Raw genomic sequence first — 14,341 nt, forward strand, 5'->3', positions numbered from 1 at the left:
CAAACTTTTCGCGGTGGCTGCGAAAAAACGTGCGAGCCGAACCCGACTGCAATCGCGGAATTTCAGCCGCGATTTCCGAATCGCGGAGAGATCTCGCAACGTTTGCAACGGCCGCGCCGCGCCGGAGGGGAATGAAAATTCGCGGCGGAGGTTTAAGTTTCCGATAGTTCATTTCGCATGTTAATTATCAAGTCGCGTAGAATCCGGCCGGCAGAGAAGGGGGGTGGATGGGGGCAGGGGGCGAAGGAGGAAGGGGGCGAGCGGAACGCGGCTCCCGAAAAGTTCATTAGCGAGCAGAAGTCTGTCGCGAGGCACGGCTTGGAGCTGACCAGGTTTAATTACATTTCTCGTAGAAACACGGTTAACTGAGCGGAGAGAGGCGGGGCGGCCGGTTTAATTACTCCCATTCGCGGCTGTAAAGTGTAAGCGCAATAGACACGGAGCGCCGGGCGAGCTGCTGCGCGACGCGTAATTGAAGGTTTTATGAAAATCGATTTTCCATAAAGCGCGCGCATTGTCACGCTACATTAGTACAAATTAATCTGCTGCGGCCGGGCCCCGTCGAGCCGCCATGCGTCGATCCCGCATCGATCCCCGATCGATCTTCGATCGATCCGCGATCGGGATCCTCCGTCGGGCTCAATCGATCCGTTACTTGCCGCTGATTGATGATATCTTATACGCCGTTGCGTGTTCATAACCGTTGTAATTAATGATTGACCGATGCAATTTAATTGAAATTTACAACGCCGGCCACCGCGACCGCCACATATTCCGCGGGTACCGCGAGCAACGGCTACGCGTCTCCTTCGCAACAATAAATTACCGGCTACTTGTATTTTGATCGATGATTTCTTGCGCGCCGCTGCGTCTTCATAACGTTGTAATTGATGATCGACCCGCGCGATTTAATTGAAATTTACAACGCGGTTAGAGCGCCGCGCATTTCGCCGACCAGCGAATACGGTAGTTTCTTCCTAATTCGCGCTGAGATTGCGCATAAATTCGACCATTTGGGAAGAGATTTTTATAGTTAGGCTCGTTTTTATGATTGCAGATTGTCGACAGGTGTAGAAATGAGACGCGAGGCTCGAATAATCGTGTATTTTCTTCGCAAATTGTCCAGTTTCTGCGCGCAATCGCAGCGCGAATTAGGGAGAAATTATTGGATGCCTCAGTCAATTACAGTCAATTACAGTCAATTATCGTCAATTATAGTCAATTATAATCAATTACAGTCAATTATAGTCAATTATAGCCAAATATAGTCAAATATAGTCAATTACTGTCAATTACAGTCAAATACGGTCAATTAGAGTCAATTAAAACAGTAAATTACTTGCTACTTGCACAGACTGATGATTTCTTAGAGACACTGCAAGTACATTGCAAGTACAATGCAAGTACATTGCACTTACGCTTCATTTACACCGCATTTAGACTGCATGCACACTGCATTTACACCGCATTTACACTGCATGTACACTGCATTTACACCGCATGTACACTGCAGATACGCCACACTGTAACTTATCACCGATCGACGTAAACCAGTTGAAACGTACAACTCGGTCAGACTAATGCACACTCCGAATGTTCACCAGCTAGCAACAATCAATCACCTTCGAAACAATAAATAACTTGCCACTTGCGCCGATTCACGATTTCTTATAAACGTTCGCAACGCTGTAATTCACGATTGACCGACGCGAACCAGTTGCTATTCACACAATTCAGCTGTTACTAATGCAGCTTTCGCATGTCGATCGTGTAGCAGCTATGCCTGCATCACTACAGAAACAATGAATTACTCGCCGGTTCTAGTAATCGATGATTTATCAGACCGACGACTTCGCGCGTTCATGAAGTTGCAACGGAGATAGTATAGCTCGCTCGCCGACGTTTCCGCGGCATAAAACACCGGTGTTTTATACTCGAATCTCGATTAATTTCGCAAAATTGCATCGGCGAATTTCTTGCCACCCATGCGAAACATGAATCGATGATTTCGTGGCGCGGAACTCGGTGTTCGCGATGCTGCGCGAATTGCGATCGAGCAACCTTCGCCGAGTCGAAATTTGCGCCGGATTTAGGCCAACGTAAGCTGTGTGTGTGTGTGTGTGTATGCGAAGAGCAATTATGCATTCGATTCGGATCGAAAAAGTTGCAACAGAAGGTGATTATTTATTTATCCGTCCGGAGAGCAGAGGCGTTTCGCTGTCGAATTCTCGAGTTCTCCGAATTCTTCTGCGAAACGAGATAAACAAATTGCTTGCAATTGCTGGCGAAACGTTGCGCAGCTCGTGCAAAGTTTGATCGATGATTTAATCCGCGAAACACCGTGTTCACAATGCCGCAATCTACGATCGAATAACGCGATCCAGTCGAATTGCAGGCCGCGTTTAGGCGAACGCGACGCGACAATGCGTCCCTTTGGAAACAGAAGTTGCAGGTCGATGTTAACTGACTTATCGAGAGCCCGGTGGATCCGAAAACAGAGGTGTCGCGTTGCTCATTAGCGTTTACAGGACGCGTTACAAATGCAGGGCGGCGACGCGACAGCCTGGCCGGGCCGGGCCGGGCCGAGCCGGATCGAACGGTCAAACGAGCCGGACCGCGGAAAGCGCGAGAGCCCGACTTTAATTTCCCCTCGTCCGATTTGTAATTACCGGCGGCGCCTCTTTAATTGAGACCCAATAGCGTAAATGAAAATATTGCTCGGCGCGCCGGCAGCTCGGCTGCAACGCGGCGCGGATGCAACGCGGCGCGGATGCAGCGCGGCCCGCGGCTTCATTACCACTCGCGCGCGCCTCTCCCTTTCTCCTATAATTAAAACGGTAAATTACCGTATGACCCGTGTCGTTCACGGAAAAAGGGGATATGCAACGTCGTTAGCGTGCTCCCGAGCGTTGTTTGCGCACTCGTTTTCATCGCCCGAGCCACGATTTCGTTTTAATCTCTCCTCTCCCTCTTTCTCTCTCTCTTCCTCTCGCTCTGCTCTCACCCTCTCTTTTACTCTCTTTCTCTCTCTCTCTCTCTCTCTCTCTCTCTCTCTCGCCCCCGTTCTCTCGCTCGCACTCCCACGCAGCCACCCTTCGACAATCTAGGTCTTCGATCGAAACGGTTGCTACGAATTATTTCGACTCTTGTGCATCCTGAACGGCGCAGAGGATTTCATTGCGACGAAAATTGGTGCATCAGGTCTCGACTCGAGAACGGAGACAATTTCTTTTCTTTTCTTTTCTTCTTTTTTTTCGTTTTTTTTTTGGTACTGTTGCACCGAGCTGTTCGGCTTTTCCGTCGCACGGATACCCGAACGGTGCTGGATTTCATCGCGACGAAATCGGTGGTGCATCGTCAAGTTTCAAACGGAGACGGGAGAGGACGATTTTTCTCTCTTTTTGTTTTGCTTTTTTTTATGTATCGTTCATCGGAATTCGACCGAGGATCTTTTTACGCGAGGAGCAAATTTTCTGCCGCGTTTGTACACGGATGTTTTTTTGCGAACTGTGCACCGGTGAAAAACAGGATTGTTTTTGCTAGTTTCGAATCGTTGAAATTCCGATGATAGAAACGAATTTTCTGCTGCGAAGTGTGCGGCTGCAGCGATAAACAGGTTAACATTGATTAATCAGGAAGCAAAATTGTTTTGTCCAGCGTTTAGTAATTAAATGTTCTGCCGCGAGGAACGAATCTTCTGGTTCGATTGGGCAAGAGATTCGGAGCAATGGGTAGTTTGAAATTAATAAGGAGAGAAAGAGGCTATTTTGTTGAGTTTCTAATAATTATCATTTTGTTGCAAGGAGCAAATTTTCTGTGACGATTTTGTGCACAAGTTTCGCAGCACAAAAATGTCAAAATTAACCCTTTGCGCTCGAAGCCGTTTCAACTGTAAATCCGAAATAATTCTTCTGACTCGCAGTATTTCCATTTCACGCGACAAAGTGCATTTTATACGACAACAGTGCATTGTATGCACTGTGCAAAATGCATTCATGCAACAGTTACACTTTTAATAATATTTAAAATCTGAACTTCGACGATACGAAAATGATCTTAGAACGCGACGTAACAATTTTCGTAACAATTTTAGTGCCTCGGAGTCATCGCTCGAGTGCAAGGGGTTGACAAAGAGAAATGACCTAGTTTCTAGTTCATCTAGTACTCTAATAAATTACGATTTCGTCGCAAGAAACTTTTCTGTTTCGATCGTGCAACGGATCAATCCCCGTAGCAATGAACGGCTTAAAATTACCAAGGAGAAAGCAAGGCTGTTCCGTCCGGTTTCTAATAATTAAATACTTCGAGGCTGGGAATAAATTGTCCGCCGCGATTGTGCGCAGGATACGGAGCAATAAATAAATTAAAATTACCAAGGAGAGAGAATAAAAGCTTATTGTCCGGTCGCTCGCAATTAGCGTGATCGTGCAAGCCCCCCCAAGCCCCAGGCCAATTTTCCGCATCGATTTTTCGAGACAGCGGCGAAATAAAAGCGAATTGCTTCTTTTAATGGTTTGAATAAATTGAAGGCGACACAACGACGCTCGTAAATCCTTCTGACGTTTTCACTGCTCCATACTTTGCTCGCGCAGCTTCGTCATAAATGCATAAAGTCTAACAGCAGCTGGAAAATGAAATGACTCGAACGAATGTAACTTCGAAATCGAACGGCGAACTCTCAGCCCCCAACGAATAAGAAACTCGGCTGCGCGATCGCTTGCACAACCAAGCAAATTTGCACGATAATAATATTCACGATAATAACTGTGGTATTTTTTAATATACAAGGTTGCCCCAAAAATGTCTCGCAATCCGAAAGTGGCGGCTTCCTCAGGCCATTTGAAGCAACTTCTTCCTTTACAAAAATTTTCTCCGAGGCACCATTAACGAGTTATTAACGAAAAACCGTGACCAATGGGAGGCGAGCTCAGCTGGCGCGAGGCGACCGAGCCAATGAGTGGAACTGGGCTTCGTGCGCTGGTTGGCTGGGCCGCCTCGCGTCAGCCGTACTCGATTCTTATTGGTCACTGTTTTTCGTTAACAACTCGTTAACGGCGCCTCGTAGAAAATTTTTGTAAAGGAAGAAACTGCTTCAAATGATCCGAGGAACCCGCCATTTCCGGACTGCGAGACATTTCTGGGACACCCTGTATATATTCATTTAAGATTCGATTTTTTTCTAATCGAATCGGAGAAAGGAAAAATGCTGTAACGCGATTGAACGGACGCTTTCGATCGGCGTTTGTCGCAGAAACGGCGTGACCCGTGTCGTGACACGGGCCAAAGCCGACTCGGTCTAAGGCCACGGAGTACTAGCATGCTGGCTGAGGTCGAAGTTATGCGGCCCCGAAGAAAGACCTTCAACTTTCGACCTACGGAACACCGGAGCGGCGCGGCGCGGTGAGAAGAAAAGGCATCGCGTGCCCGCGGAATCAGCACGATCTAGCAGCGGAATTTCGATCGGCGTCTACCAGCGTCGGCACTCGAAGGACAGATGTTGTCTCGCGGGCTCCCGGATTAGCTCTTTACTTAGCCGTGGCAATCGCGGTGCCATCGGATCGACAACCAGCCGAAAACCAGCCCGAAATCGTCCTTGGCGATCGATTTCTCAGATTGCGAGCGAAACGAGCCGCTTGCTCGCGCTGTACACCGACGGCTCCCTGGCGATTTCCTCGCCTCGAATATCTCGCTCGACTCGCATCGACCATCGTTCCTCGTCTCTGCGAAAGTGTGCCGTTGCTCTGGCGAATACGAAAATTTTCGGGATCGCGAAACTCGAGAAATCTAAAAAGGCGAGAAATCTTGTTCGAAGATCTTGTCCCCATGATTTCGGTTTCATTCGATTATAGTAGATACTTCCAAATCGACGCTTAGATTGTACACAAAGATGGACAATTTAAGAAGAGATTTTTATAGTTAGCTTTTATGGTCACCGATCGTCGACAACTATAAGAATGAGCCGCGAGCTTGTGCAATAAAATTGCATTTCGAATGCATCGAATGAATTTGCATTTATATTACGTTTGTGTTGCTATGAAAACTTTGAGAAGATCTGTAAACAATAGAAAGAAAGAAATAGAAAAGTGAAGATGACAATATAATAAGATAACAACAGGAGCTTGTACTACTTTTAATGTTCTAATTAAACCGCGGATCTCTTTGCGCAAAATAAAAATTGACTGCATCGACTGCAGAATAATAGAAGTCGAGCAGAAGATTGTTTCTTTTGTTAATAACTTTAAGAAGTTCGAATTGATCCATCGAGTCGTTGTTGCCATAACTGCATAGAGTGATTGATTTTTAATTCAATTTTTATTGATCAAAAAATTCTTTTCGATTGTGATATTTTCTGTGGGTCTTTGCACTAGATTAAAATTCATTTAGATACACAAGCTGTAACAATAAACCATCAACAAATTGACTAATAATTCCCCGAGGAAATCGACTGCAAATGATTGATTGCAATCAATAAAAAAAAAGAAGGTACAGCTTGTGGACACTGAAGCGACGATTGCAAGCAAATAATTGCTTTTTCAAAAGTGACGACTTCCCGATGGAAAGAACAGATAGTTGACAGCTCAGGGTGGTCAGCGACGCATTAATTGCAGAACAGTGGTGCCGACGTGATACAGATAATTGGGGAGAGGGGGGAGCGCGGTTGTTCCAGGAAAATCAAATTCTCGAGTCGCAGTTTGCAGAAACTGAAGATTGCGAGAGGAAATTCGTCGGCCGTTCGAGGAGTCCCGGCTCCGAAAGAGTGGAAAAGAGACGGTCGAACAGCTTAGGGGTCGGCAACGGTAAATCTGTAAGATCTCCGGCAAAGAAGAGGAAATTGAACAACGTCTGTTCGCGTTCTCCTCGAGCCGGCCCGAATCGGATTAATGCGGGAACTATTGGAAGCGTCGTCGGCCGTGGAACGAACGTATCTGTCAAACACGAAAGAACCAATATTCGTCCACTCGAATGATTCACCGATCAATTTCCCCTTGCCCCACCACCCATCATCCCCCCAACCCCTCTGCCAGTCGATGGCCGTTCCGCTCTATAAAAACCAGTCGATAAAAATGACGCTGCGATTGTGTCCGGACAACGATTAAATTTCATTCTCGCCCCCTCTCGCCATTAACGTGCCACGCGACGCGTCCGGGGCTCCTGCGCGCCCCCGCTTGTCAATACAGAGAATTAGCTGTCGCCCCACGGCGAAAAAACACTGGGCGAAAACTGCTATTTAACTCCCCCACCGGCGAGCACCCCGAGCTAACTCTCTCGATTCTCGATCGCGATACACACCGGCCGCTATATCACGGTCCGTCTCAATTATTTGAGACACGTTCGACTATGAAATTGATTGTTTTAACCCCCCCCCCCTGTGGTCGCGACAGAAATGTTCGCTTGTTGTCGGACAGCCGGGTTATTTATACAACGTGTAAAATAGATTGTGTACATTTTTTATTTCGTAAATCGTACGAAGAATGTCGATCGGGAATGGTGCTGTTATGTTCTGTTAGGAATATTTAGAATTCATTGAGAAAATATAGAAATATAAAAATGTAGAAATATAGGAGACATGGGAAATATGGGAAATAATATAGGAAATGTAGGAAATATAGAAAATATAGGAAATATAGGAAATATAGAAAATATAGGAAATATAGAAATATAGAAATATAGGAATTTAGAAATATAGGAATATAGGAATATAGGAATATAGAAATATAAAAATATAGAAATATAGAAATATAGAAACGTAGGAACATAGAAATATAGAAATATAGAAATATAGAAATATAGAATCATGGAAATATAGAATCATAGAAATATAGAAATATAGAAATATAGAAATATAGAAATATAGAAATATAGAAATATAGAAATATAGAAATATAGAAATATAGAAATATAGAAACGTAGAAACATAGAAATATAGAAATATAGAAATATAGAAATATAGAATCATGGAAATATAGAATCATAGAAATATAGAAATATAGAAATATAGAAATATAGAAATATAGAAATATAGAAATATAGAAATATAGAAATATAGAAATATAGAAATATAGAAATATAGAATCATAGAAATATAGAAATACAAAAACATAATAACACAGAAACATAGAAATATAGAAATATAGTAACATAGGAACATAGAAACATAGAAATATAGAAACATAGGAATACAGAAATATAGATTTAAGGGCTTCCAAGGAAATAATTCTAAAAAATCACTTCTTTCATTTCTACCGACTTAGCAACGAGTAAATTCCATAACCTCGTCATGGAATTCACGAGGAGGAGAACCTGGACCGCGATAAACGCAAAACGGCCCCGCGAAATTTCGAGCAGGTGCGCAGGGGGCTGGATCGAGAAGAGGGTACCGGGCCGGGGTGCCGCGTCGGGAGAGATTAAACGAGAGTTTGGTCGACGGGAGGCGCTTGAAATGACCCGCACTAAGCGCTACGCCGCCAACAACAATGGATTTTTCTCTTCGGCGGCTGTCCTCTTTGTGACTCGGTAAACGTCCAGCTACTCCGCAATTGTACATGGCGGCGCGCCGTGTTTTAAAACGAACATCTGACCGCAGAAAATACCAAATTTCCACCTATTTTTATCGCTTTCGTCGCAACGTTTATCGACGTGTCGCAACGTTCCATCTTTCCCATGGCTTTTCTCGAAATTCGACGCTGTGCTTCATTCTTAATCGATGATGGCGTTTGTTTTAATACCATTTTGCTGAAGTATTCGTTTAGAATTACCGTCCAAAAATATTCTGCACGGTTGAAGTAATTGGAAGAGAGAAATTGAAATTGGAAAGCTTAAGTTAGATAATTGAAATTGGGAAATTAACGTTGGAAAGCTTAAGTTAGATAATTGAAATTCGGAAATTAAAGTTGGAAAATTGGAATTAGAGAATTGAAATTGGGAAATTAAAGTTGGAAAGTTGAAACTAGAAAATTGAAATTGGGAAATTGCAATTGGAATATTGAAATTGGAAAATTAAAACAGAGAAATTGGAATTGGAAAATAGAAAATAGAAATTGGAATTGGAAAATAGAAAATAGAAATTGGAAGTTAGGAAACTGAAATTGGAAAATTAAAATTGGATAATTGAAACTTGAAAACTTGAAAACTAGAAAATTGAAATTGAGGAACCGAAATTGGAAAATTGAAATTGGAAAATTGAAACTAGAAAATTGAAACTGGAAAAATTGAAATTAAAATATTCAGACTGATCCTAACAATTGATTTCAGGAATTGATGAAAAACATCCTACAACAATTACAAACGCGCGCAATTAAAATCACAAAATTCCGATTAACCCCAGAGATCGCTTCTCCAACCCTGAAACATCCCACAAGTCCCATTAAAAACGTTCCAGCAGTCCCCGCAACGTGTTACCATTTTTCCTCGATCGAGTAGAACCGGCTACCGGCGATCAAGGCTGTTAGGTAAAATGAGGATTCGGATGGAACGTTCGCAATTCCGGGTCAAAACGGACCCGGTAACCCGGCGGTAAACCGCGATCGCGTAATCCGTAGCGGAAGGGGACGCGTTTCCCGATCGTTTCCTTTGGCCGATTTCGTGAACCGTGGTTCGAGTGGCATCCCGGTGAATCGGTACTCCGGCCGTGCGGCAATTCCATTGGCCTTGCCGAGCTAACTCGGCCGCGAAACGCAATTTAATTCTCCTCGATTTAATCGCGCCCTGGCGCTCTTCATTTACAGCCTGCCGAATCAAGAGTCCTCGATGCGCTCGAATTAAAACGCAGCGCCGCGCCGCGCCGCTCCGGCGTTCGATCGGCGTCCGGAATCGATTCCCTTCTCGGCCGATTAGCTCCCTTCGAGCCAGCGAATCGCTGGATCAACGCTCAAGAACCAGCATCCCGTGTCTGATCCAATCCCGACGCCTAATCCAGCCTTCGCTCAAGAAAACTAGCCTTTTTTCCGAGCGCCCCTCCGTCTATTAAGCAGACTGATTCAAATTAATCACTCGAAGTGAACTCGTCCGAAATCGTCCCAAGTCGTACCAAGTCGTCCGAAATCGTCCAAAGTCGTTCCAAGTCGTCCGAGATCGTCCGAGATCGCGGAGAGATTTTATTTACGCGAGCGAACCGAAGCGTCGCATTTAATTAATGGGAACTTCGGGGCTTCAAAGGGGCCAGGGGGTGGATTAAGCCGGATTCGAAGCTTCGCCCGCCTGATGAAATACAACTCCGACCATCGTCGAAAGCAGCCAATCGAATTAACTTCTGCGTTTTCATAGAGTCGGAGACTGTAATCGAGCAAAGGCTCGAGTTCCACTTGAAACGCGAAGACAGCGAAGACTCCGACGAGAGAAACGGGCGTACCAAAAATTGTTGCGTTCCGTGCATCGGAAGGCAGGCAGGCAAGAAGAACACCGGGAGCATCCGGGTCGATCAGATTACAAGGATTCGCGAAACTTTTACCCCTTTGATCCGGCCCGGCCGCCTCCGCGGCCCCGCCAATCCAATTTTACGGGCTCGAAGTCGACCGACGACTAATATACGCGATGCCGATCCTTTTTCCCCGGCAACTTTATCCGATGTTCGACCGGATCCGCCGCGTCGAAAACTCGGCCGCGTCTTCGCGATGCTCGCTCGCGCGCGCGCGCGGCCGGAAATAGCTGCGGCGAATCGCTGCGAGAGTCCCAGATTCGCAGGCTATGAATTAATCGGCGGACGATTTCTCGGAAATAATTGCGACTCAGGCTCGATCGATCGACCTGCAACCTCTTTCGCCGACTCTCTTTCCCAGCAACAAATGGAGTCCTCCTTCTCTCCGCCAGGCAGGCGTGCTACCTTCTATGATAAAACGGCGAATTTCGATCGGTCGATGGCTCGTCTGAATTAATTACGGTACGAAGACACCGCGTGCAATTTTAATTTCAAATTCTAAAATATCGCTCGGTTAAAATCGGGGAAAACAGAGTCGGATCCTCGAACTCCCGTAACATCGCCGAAAAAAATCCTACGATGTTCCAGCCGAGTTCGTTTTAAAGAGCGAAGTCTCTGCTTTCATATCACGTAGCTGTTTTTTTAAATTGCTATTCCGATCGCGATAAAATCATTTCTCAGTGCTCGCCGATTTTCAGGTGCGATATTCTGCGATTCTCGCTGCGAAATTCTGCGAACTCGAACGCCTCCAGAGAGTTCGATAAATTTTTCTCCGTATCCGCTCCGACGCTATCTTATAGAGGCAAGTCTCCCCTTTGAAACGACTACTCGAAAATTGCTTCACGATTTTTCCTCGCGATTCTATCGCGCTTCGACCGCGGAGTGTCACGCAACCGCAGCGATTCGCAGTTCGGACTGCAACCGAGTGCACGGTTTATTTAAAAATGCATACACACACACCGCGAAAATTTGTCCTGCAAATTCTTCCCCGATACGGAAGAACACCGCGCAGAAAGCCGCAGAACGCGGTTCGCGAACCGTCGATCGAAAATCACCGCGATGCGAAAGGTAAACCGAGGGAGCCGCGGTTGCAGGATCCGCGGCGGCGTGCAGCTGCATAAAACCGGCGATGTTGCACTATGACGTCACCGAGCCCGGGGCGGTAGCGGGGCGCGGCGAGACGGGGGCTGCTCGTAAATAACTCGCGGGTGGGAAAAATCACGCATAAATTACAGCGAATTGATATTTGCCGAGTTTGTAAATTATATTCCGGGAGCGGGCGTGCAAGCTCCGCTGCGCTCCGCGCGCGGTTGCGCCCGACCAACGAACCGTGAACCCCGCTCTTCCTGCATTTCCTGGTACCGATGCGTCAAAGGAATAACGAAATCAAGCGTGTCGCGGTCTAGGATAAACAGATCGATTTCAGACAGCATCGATCCGCTTTTGTCCTCGTCGCTTAATACTTCTACGCGCCATCTACGCTGCGGCCAACCTTCGCAAACTTGCCCTACCAATATCCCTCCAATCGTCCCTTTACGGTCCAAATTTATCCCTTGGCATCGTTTCGCATCCCTTTGCGTCCCTTCGCATCGAAACGAATCGTGAATTGGAACGTTACGGTCTTCTCTGAATCGCAACGAAATTATTGTACTCTTTTTTTCCTTCACGTAAATCTAGATTTATGGAACACAGAGAACAGCTGTTTTATTGTATTAGTTTACAAAAGTGACGATAAGACTTTTTATTCTGATTTTTGACAAGCGTTATTGTAACGTTTGCCGTGAGTCACATGTAAATTGAATAAATAATTCGTAAATGCATCTTTACGATATGATTAATCGTAAATTATTTTGACGGGTTCCGTGAATCTAGTGTTAATTAACCCTTTGCACTCGAAGCTAATTTAACTGTAAATCTAAAGTAATTTTTCTGGCTTATAGTATTTTTATTTTATACGACAGAGTGCATTTCGTGCAGATGAAATTGTGTCTTGTGACCTCGCACGACAGTTACGCTTTTTGCACAATTTTTTCAATCTAAACTTTGTTGATACAAGAATTATTTTAGAATAATAAGTGATATAACAAATTTTAATGGTGTCTCAGAGTCGTAAAGGGTTAATTCTATACCGATTCATCCCAAGAATTGATGCAATTGCCTTACAGAAGAGGTTATGTTGCCGGGTTCCTTTATAAATTACGATACCATAATTTTCCTTTAGAGATTAAACGATTAGCATAATTTTCACGTAGCTAACTTTATGCCTTATCATCCCCCGAAATTGACGGAACTGTTTTATAAAAGACTGCGGTATTAGGTTTCTTTGAATCATGGCACTATAATTTTCGTTTAAGAATGAAAGGATCAATTTGATGAAGTTGTGACTAACTTTATGCTTTTTCTTGAAATTATGCTGCTGTAATTATCACATAAAAATTCGAAAATCAGCCCAATCTCAACGTAGCTAACATTGTGCCTCATCATCCCCCAAAATTGACGAAACTGTTTTACAAAAGACTGCGGTATTAGGTTTCTTTAAATCATGGCACAATAATTTTCCTTTAAGAATTGCATGATCAACTCGATGAAATTATGGCTTCTTCGCGAAATTATGCTACTGTAACTGTTATTTAAAAATTCGAAGATCAGCCCAATCTCAACATAACTAACATTACGCCTCATCATCTCCAAAATCGTCTCAAAAAAGACCTGCAACTCTGACTATCCTTAAATCACGCCAACACGACCTCCCCAGGTTCACAACGCACCTAATTAACATCTGAGCAAATAAAAAAGATCGTCTCGACCTAATATTACACCACTGAAACAATACGATCTGCCTAATCGCACCAAACGAAATTCTCGATTCGACCACAGCCGGTACCATAATCAAGAAATCGGGCGAGGATTCCGGCACTCTCGGCGTCGAAAGCGCTTGACACCGGTTAAAGAACGTCTCCGCTGTTCATTGAACTCCCTCTCCCCCTCTCTCTTTGACGAGAGAGGCACGCAGCAGGCGATGATCGATCAAGAGGATCCACGTAATCGAAGGGTGGCAAGCTATAATCCTCGCGTTGCCCTTAACCCGCCCAACCCGCGCCTCTCGACCCCAACTTCGCCTAACCTGCGCGACGCGGTTGCAACTTGCATCCAGCATGGAACGAGGCCATGTGCGCTATTAGACGCAGCGAGAGGAACGCCGCACAGACCGATCGCCGGGTCCCTACGAACACCTTAAAACCTCCGCGAGAAGAATCCCGGATCAACGATCCTCGAAACAAAAAAAAAATCTATCCAATCGCCTTGTTCCCGGATCAAGTCGGAAGCGCGCGTCAGGTTCGTCTCGAAAGTCGGCAAAGCAAAAGTGCTCCGAAACAGCGGGATTCGCAGCTTACCCGGTAGCAGCAGCAGCGGCACGGTAAATCCGAGGTATCCTGAGTCGGTTCTCCTGCTCGGGGTGTGGTTCCTTGGCTGGCGGGCGGGCGGGGCCAGGATCACCCCACGGGATTAAGGACTTTGGACTTGGCTGGATTCGCGAGCCGGATGTATTCCGGTGGTGGACGGGCCGAGTCGGGCCGGGTCGAGTCCCCGGCTCGCGTCTACCCGGTGCCGAAATCGCTGGATCGCGTTCTCACGTGCGCGCGTCCTTTCCTCGCCGCGAGTATCCTTGATCCTGGCGGAATCGTTCGATCCTAGGAGAGAGAGAGAGGAGAGCTCCGTTGCCCACGGAAGAACGCGCGTCGTCCGAAGCGTGCAAGGAGGGCGGCGTTGCGTGCGTGCCGTGCCGTGCACGCGGCCTCCCGTTTATAGCAGCGTCGGTGTCGCGCACGTGTCTCTCTTTGCACCGTCCGAGCGTGTGTGCGTGCGCGCGCGCGCGCGCCACTGCCTGCGAGCTTCCGGCAGGTAGGGGACGAGGTTCGAGGTTCT

At 45.9% G+C, this 14,341-nt stretch overlaps 1 protein-coding gene across 7 annotated transcripts in view; it reads right to left on the reverse strand.

Moving 5' to 3' along the window:
• LOC117227160 (protein turtle) overlaps nt 1-14,103 on the reverse strand; it is a 142,064-nt gene extending 127,961 nt beyond the window's left edge. For 5 of the 7 annotated variants that reach the window (XM_076518497.1, XM_076518495.1, XM_076518496.1 and 2 more), the window contains exon 1: nt 13,810-14,097. The gene's annotated coding sequence lies outside the window, so the exon portion shown is untranslated. Of the gene's footprint in view, nt 1-13,809 lie in introns of all 7 variants that reach the window. The other 2 variants (XM_076518498.1, XM_076518493.1) reach the window with 2 other exon arrangements.
• Between the last annotated feature and the right edge of the window lie 238 nt (nt 14,104-14,341).

Source organism: Megalopta genalis, chromosome 2, assembly GCF_051020955.1.
Source record: "Megalopta genalis isolate 19385.01 chromosome 2, iyMegGena1_principal, whole genome shotgun sequence".
Lineage (NCBI taxonomy): Eukaryota > Metazoa > Arthropoda > Insecta > Hymenoptera > Halictidae > Megalopta > Megalopta genalis.